The sequence below is a fragment of the Gossypium arboreum genome, chromosome 2 (genome assembly GCF_025698485.1).
Source record: "Gossypium arboreum isolate Shixiya-1 chromosome 2, ASM2569848v2, whole genome shotgun sequence".
Classification (NCBI taxonomy): Eukaryota; Viridiplantae; Streptophyta; class Magnoliopsida; order Malvales; family Malvaceae; genus Gossypium; species Gossypium arboreum.
The window spans coordinates 97,591,745-97,599,792 of NC_069071.1; the positions used below are offsets into that span (position 1 = coordinate 97,591,745).

The 8,048-nt window shown below is 35.8% G+C and overlaps 1 long non-coding RNA gene across 1 annotated transcript; it reads left to right on the forward strand.

Annotated features, from left to right (window-relative positions):
- The first annotated feature begins 3,464 nt into the window (after nt 1-3,464).
- Nucleotides 3,465-8,048, forward strand: LOC128289350 (uncharacterized). Its single transcript, XR_008278959.1, has 2 exons — nt 3,465-3,501; nt 7,657-8,048. It is a non-coding gene; the product is annotated as an uncharacterized LOC128289350 (long non-coding RNA).

The window sequence follows — 8,048 nt, forward strand, 5'->3', positions numbered from 1 at the left end:
TCATCTTATTGGTAATTTTGGAGCTTTGTATGTATGGTATATGGCATGTATAGGCTAGTGTCATCTTGGTATGTTTTGAGTTGTGATTATAGCCATGAGATTTGGCTTGTAAATGTTGGAATATGGCCATTTAAGTTGGCTTCAATTATATGTTTAATAAATGATATATGTGATGTATATAATGTCCTAAGTGTTGGCTTGTTTGGAATGGTTGTATGGATGCTCTTTTGGATAGTTATGTGTTGTGGCATTATTGCTTGGAATTTGGTATATTTTGGTATGATTTGAGAATGATGAATTGATAAGTTTGAAAAGCATGATTTGGTTGATAAAAAGGTGAGAAAATTCATTTAAGAGTTATGTGAGATTGATGATTGTGGTATATTGATTTGGTATGTTTTGAATATGGAATTTAGTAGTTGAATTGATTGATGATAGATGGTATGATATGTGTGTGAAATGGCATGTTTTGGCTGCCTATATATGTGTTGAACTGATACCATTTGATGACTAGGTGTGTATGAGATGAGGGTGGCAAATTAGCTTCGCAAATGACCTATTTTTTTCCACATGGGCAGAGACATGGGTGTATGTCTCAGCCGTGTACGACACACGGTCATGCTGCACGGTCGTGTGTCCCTTGGGGTACCCTTTCAAATTAAGTCAGTATACCCTACAGTTTTGACATGGCCTAGACAAAAAGGCGTGTCTACTGGTCGTGTATGGCACACTGGCTGGCACATGGGCGTGTGGTCAGCCGTGTAACCCAAGTCATTAACCTCCCCAGTTTTCCCACAACCATGGAACACTAGTGTGTCCTCAACCATGTGGTGCAAGTCAGTATGTATGCCTTGTTTTCACACAGCCTGTGACACGGGCGTGTATGATAATCGTGTAAGGCACACAGCCTGTTCACACGGGTGTGTGACCCTTAAATGTTTGAAAATTTTCTAAGTTTTCCAAAGTTTGTAAATGTTATCAGCTTAGTCCTGAACCACTTCTAAGCATGATTTAAAGTCTCGTAGTGCCTTACAAAGGACATTGTGAATGTTTTTGAATGGATATTGAGTATGAATGTATAAATGTATATGAATGAGGTGTGTTATTCGGTAATGCCTAGTAACTCTATTCTGACGACGGATACTGGTTAGGGGTATTATAGTTAATTGGTATCAAAGCTATGGTTTAGTCGATTCTAGGACTAATGTAGCGTGTGAGAGTCTAGCTATACATGCCATATATATAAACTGCGATAGTTTGATGATTCCTAACAGTTAAAATTTGTTTTTATATAGCAAATGGATCCCGACCGACCCGTAGCTGACGATGTTGAAAGTAATGCACCCGCTCCCACTCAAGAGGTAGTGCTTGTAACAAGTAGGCAAGGGGGAGAGGCTAAGCAAGCCTTCTTCCAAATGATGAGTGAGTGGTTCACAGAGTTCGTTCGAATGAATTCGGCTGCTCAACAACCTCTACCCCCACCTATTCCTCAACAAGTCCCAGTTGTACCTCTGGTAATAGATCCGATTCGGTTGAGCAAGCCACCTATTGATAGGATTTGTAAACACGGGGTTGAAGAGTTTTGGGCTACAGTTGATGAAGATCTGGAGAGAGATGAGTTTTGGCTCGAGAATACGATTAAAGTATTCGAGGAATTGTCCTGTACTCCAGAAGAATGTATCAAATGTGTAGTATCTTTGCTTAGAGATAATGCATATCATTGGTGGAAAATGTTGACATCAGTGGTTCCTAGAGAATGGGTTACCTGGGAATTCTTTCAGACTGAGTTTCAGAAAAAGTACATAAGTTAAAGATTTCTCGATTAGAAACATAAAGAGTTTCTAGAATTGAAACAAGGCCGAATGACTGTCACTGAGTACGAAAGAGAATTCGTAAGATTAAGCAAGTATGCCTGGGAATATGTGTTTACTGAGGAGATTACGTGCAACCAATTTGTTAATGGGTTAAATAAAGATATAAAGCTGTTAATTGGGATACTTGAATTGAAGGAATTTGTTGTACTGGTTGAGAGGGCTTGTAAAGTTGAGGATCTCAGCAAAGAAAAGAGAAAAGCTAATTTTGAAGCAAGAGATTCGAGAAAGAGATCAACTAGTAAATCTTATCAGTCTACATTGAAGAAATTCAGGGACTCATTTAATCGTTCCAATGCATCTGTGGGACATTCAGACAGGAATCGTGAAAAGTAACTTGTAAGTTCCAAAGCCCAAACTACATCTATTGCTAGTGTTGACAGTGTGAGACCTACCCAACCTAAATGTAAATATTATGGAAAATGGCATTCCGGTGATTGTAAATTGAATGATAGGGCTTGTTTTAAAGTGGATCATTGGATCATTTTATCCGTGATTGTCCAGAGTTGGCTGAACAAGATACAGTACAGAATACGAGGCCGAGTGACACTGCAGCTAGAGGTAGACTACCCAGAAACATGGGAAATGTGAGGGGTGGTAGAGGTGTGACACGAGACACTGCTGCGAGATCTGATACTAGAGCACCTGCATGAGCCTACACTATTCATGCTCGCGAAGAAACATCATCTTAAGATGTTATCACCGGTATTTTTACTCTCTATGATTAAAGTTATTGCATTGACAGATCCAGGATCAACTCATTCAAATATATTTGTGAATTTAGTATCTAGTAAGACTTTATATGTAGAGTCTACTGAATTTGTGATTAGTGTATCGAACCCCTTAGGCAAGTGTCTTAGTTGATAAAGTGTGCAACAAATGTTCATTGATGATTCAGGATGATTGCTCTCTGGCTGATTTGATGTTATTGCCATTTGACGAATTTGATATAATTCTGGGTATGGATTGGCTAGCGTTGCAAGATGCTATTATGAACTGCAAATGAAGGACAATTGATCTAAGATGTTAGAATAATAAGATGATCCGAATTGAGTCAGATAAATTTGAATGGCTTGCCAGCGGTGATTTTATCGATGTTAGCTTAGAAATTTGTGAGAAAGGGTTGCAAAGCTTATTTTGCTTATGTGCTTGATACAAAAGTGACTGAAAAGAAGATCGAATTAGTACCAGCTGTGTGTGAGTATCCAAATGTGTTTTCTGAAGAGTTACCGGGTTTACCACTGATTCGAGAGGTTGAGTTTGGCATTGAGTTAATGCTGGGTACAATGCTGATATCGATAGCTCCGTACAGAATGGTTCTGACAGAATTAAAAGAATTGAAAGCTCAATTGCAAGAACTGACTGATAGAGGATTTGCAAGACCGAGTTTCTCACCTTGGGGTGCTCCTGTGTTATTTGTGAAAAAGAAAGATGGCACGAAGAGAATGTGTATTAACTACAGATAGCTGAATAAAGTGATAATCAAGAACAAATATCATCTACCGTGGATTGATGATCTGTTTGATCAATTAAAAGGGGCTACAGTGTTTTCAAAGATAGATTTGAGATCGGTTTATTATCAGTTACGAGTTAGAGACTTTGATGTGCCAAAGACTGCATTCAGAACGAGGTATGGTCACTACGAATTTTTAGTTATACCTTTTGGTCTAACGAATGCACCTGCTATCTTTATGGACTTAATGAACCAGATTTTCAGACCGTATCTAGATTGATTTGTTGTTGTGTTCATAGATGATATTTTGATATATTCATGAGATGAAATTGAGCATGCCGAGCATTTGAGAATTGTATTGCAGACTTTGCATGATAAACTATTATATGCAAATTTTAGTAAATGTGAATTCTAGTTACGTGAGGTTGGTTTTCTGGGGCATATTGTGTTAGCATCGGGTATTCGAGTTGATCTGAGCAAGATTTCTCCAATAATGGATTGGAAGCCTCCGAAAAATGTATCCGAAGTCCACAGTTTTCTAGGACTAGCTGGCTATTATAGACAATTTGTGAAAGGCTTTTTGATGATTGCGACTCTGTTGACAAGACTGATTTAAAAAGATGTAAAGTTTGAATGGTCTGAGAAATGTCAGAAAAGTTTTGATCAGCTGAAAGATCTTTTGACTGAAGCTCTAGTGTTAGTATAGCCAGAATCGGGTAAAGAGTTTGTGATCTATAGTGATGCATCGTTGAATGGTCTGGGCTGTGTTTTGATGCAAGAAAGCAAATTCATAACTTATGCCTCGAGAGAGTTGAAGCCGCATAAAAATAATTACCCAACACACGATTTAGATTTAGCAGCCATTGTGTTTGCATTAAAGATTTGGCGCCATTATTTTTTGGTGAGAAATGCCATGTTTATTCAGATCATAAAAGTTTGAAATATCTGATGACTCAGAAAGATTTGAATTTGAGACAACGGAGATGGCTAGAATTGTTAAAAATATTACGAGTTAGTGATTGATTATCATTCGGGAAAAACAAATGTTATTGCTGATGCATTAAGTCGAAAATCTTTGTCTTCTCTACGTGCAATGAATACTCAGTTGGCTCTATCTAATGATGGATCGATTATAGTTGAGTTGAAAATGAGAACATTTTTTGTACAACAGATCTATGAAGCTTAGAAAATTGATAATGAAATGTTAGCTAAAAGAGCTCAACGTGATTCGAACCCTGATTTAGAATTTCAAGTTGATTTCGATAATTGTTTAAGATTCAGAGGCCAAATATGTGTTTCGAGAAATTCAAAGTTGATTCAGATGATTTTGAACGAAGCACATAGTAGTCATTTTTCTGTTCATCCAGGAAGTACAAAAATGTATAACGATTTGAAACAGCTCTATTGGTGGCATGGTATGAAACATGACATTTCAGAGTTTGTTTCTAAATGTTTGATTTGTCAGCAAGTAAAAGCTGAGTATTAGGTGTCATCCGGTTTATCGCAACCAGTTATGATTCCCGAGTGAAAATGGGACAGAGTAAGTATGGATTTTATTTCAAGTTTGCCCCTATCTCTGAGTAAGAAAGATACAATCTAGGTTATTGTTGATTGATTGACAAAATTAGCTCGTTTCATTCCTGTGCATACATATTATTTGCTTGACAAGCTTGCTAAGTTTTATATCTCCGAGATTGTGAGATTACACGGGGTACCTATTTTTATTGTTTCGGATAGAGATCTGAGGTTCACATCGAGGTTTTGGAAGAAATTGCAAAATGCACTGGGTACAAAACTACATTTTAGTACTGCATTTCACCCGCAGACGGATGGTCAATCCAAGTGAGTTATGCAAATACTCTTAGATATGTTGAGATGTTGTATTCTTGAGTTTGAAGGTACGTGGGAAAGATATTTGTCGTTGATTGAATTTGCGTATAAAATAGCTTTCAATCGAGTATAAAGATGGCACCATAAGAAGCTTTATATGGTCGTAAATGTAAAAAACAGTCGTACTGAACTGAGCTTAGCGAGAATAAGATCCACAGGGTTGATCTGATTAAAGAGACTGAAGAAAAAGTGAAAGTAATTCAAGATAGTCTAAAAGCAACATCAGATCGTTAGAAATCATATGCAGACTTGAAACGGAAAGAAATTGAGTTTCAGATCGAGGATAGAGTGTTTTTAAAAGTATCTCCGTGGAAAAAAAATACTTTGATTTGGTCGTAAAGGCAAATTGAATCCGAGATTCATCAGCCCGTATGAGATTATTGAGTGAATTGGACCGGTGGCTTATCGGCTAGCATTTTCGTTTGAGCTAGAAAAGATTCATAATGTATTTCATGTATCGATGCTTTGACGATATCAATATGATCTTTCGCATGTTATTTCCCCGACTGAAGTTGAAATTTAATCAGATTTATCATACAGTGAAGAACCGATCCGAATTCCAGCTCGTGAGATCAAAGAGTTGAGAAATAAACGAATAGCATTAGTGAAAGTATTATGGCATCGACACGGGGCTGAAGAAGCTACGTGGGAACCTAAAGATGCTATGAGAAAGCAATATCCAAACCTATTCACTGGTAAGATTTTGGGGGACGAAAATCCCTAAGGGGGAGAGTTGTAACAGCCCGGTTTTAACTAAATTAGAACAGTAGTTTTAGAACCACAAATTTGAGGTCGTAAAGTTATTTTAATATTATTTTCAATGTTTACAGCATGTGAATATATATGTGTGAAATTTCGTGAGTTAATTTTACTGTTTAATAACTCAATTTGAGAAAAAGGACTTAGTTGTGTAAAATGGAAAAGTAGCATGCTATAAGTTAAAAGTGTTTAATTGCTATGGCTTATTAAATGAAAGGTCCTTATGTTGTAATTAGACCATTTATAGTGGAGATGGACACTAATGGCCTTATATTTGATGTTTTAAATGTTTAATAATCAAGGGTAAAATGGTAAAATATGTTTTTAAGTTATAATAAATAAAAGAAAAACAATTTTAAGCCTAAATTATCATCATCCTTAGCTAAATATTAAGGAAAGAAAGAGGTTTTGAGCTTTCATCCATTCAACCATGGTTAAGCTTGATTAAGGTACGGTTTTAGCTCGGTTTTTTATGATTTTTATGTATTTGTGATTGTTGCTTTGAGTACTAGCTAGTTCATGCCTTAATTTTTGAAAGTGTTGATGATTTTGAAAGTTTCCATTGATGAATTTATGCGTTTTTGAATATCTGATGATGAAATATGAAAGCTTGGTGTTTGATATACATGTTTTGTAAAGTGATTTTGAGTAAAAATGTCAATTAGGGATTAAATTGAGAAAATGTGAAATGTTGTGGTTAAAAGTGTGAAATAAATGAAAATATAGGTTGTTATGAAGCTATAGAGAATTTGGCTAAGCATGGGCCATATTGAATTTTGTGAATTTTGTGTATTTATGAAATAGGGACTAAATTGTAAAAATGTGAAACTTTAGGGGCTAAAGTACAAAAAATGCCCAAATATGTGTTTGTGGACTAGATTGAATGTTTTGATGAATAAAAGAGTTAATTTTGAATGTATATAGAGCAAGAACGAAAGAAATCGGATTTAGATCAGGGGAAGTCGAAAGTTATTGAATAGTCGATCCCGCCTTTTATTACGACTACGAGGTAAGTTTATATACAAATGAATGCCTTTAAATTGAATTATATGTGTATATTTATCATTGAAAGGTTATAAATGTTGAATGAAAAATTACGAGCAAGAATCGACAGAGTTATGATATCCGAAAATTCTATACGAACCTTAGGAATAGTATAGGATACGAATGTCATGACGTTAGGTTATCGAGATGTGTTTACATGTAAGACCATGTCTGGTACATTGGCATTGTATTGTGATTATGTGTAAGATCATGTCTGGGACATTGGCATCGTTAATCGATTTTGTGTAAGACCCTGTTCGGGACAGTGGCATCGAGATGTGATAACATGTAAGACTATATCCGGGATATGACATTGTACGAGCTATATGTGATTTCCATGTATCCTTAATGATTTCGAGCTGTTCAATGGGCAAATTCAAGTCAAGAAAGAATCTATGAATGAGCTAAGTGACTCAGGTACGTACGAATTTCGTACGAGTGTTTAAAAGGGAAAGTAATTGATGAACTCGATAAAGACATTGAATATACGTTCAATGAGAAAGGTTTGTGAATTTGAATGTGATTAACTATGTTTAGCATATTTGAATTGATATGCAAATGTTTATGTGATGACTTTATTTGTATATGGCTTACTAAGCTTTTCAAACTTACTTTGTGTGTTCTTTCCCTATTTTATAGATTAGCGAAACTAGCTCAGACTCGAAGATTGTCGGGAAACATCATCACACTATTGATCATCTCGTTGGTACTTTTGGAGCTTTGTATATATGGTATATGGCATGTATAGGCTAGTGTCATCTTGGTATGTTTTGAGTTGTGATTATAGCCATGAGATTTGGCTTGTAAATGTTGGATTATGGCCATTTAAGTTGGCTTGAATTATATGTTTGATAAATGATATATGTGATGTATATAATGTCCTAAGTGCTAGCTTGTTTGGAATGGTTGTATGGATGCTCTTTTGGATAGTTATGTGTTGTGGTATTATTGCTTGAAATTTGGTATATTTTGATATGATTTGAGAATGATGTATTGATAAGTTTGAGAAGCATGATTTGGTTGATAAAAAG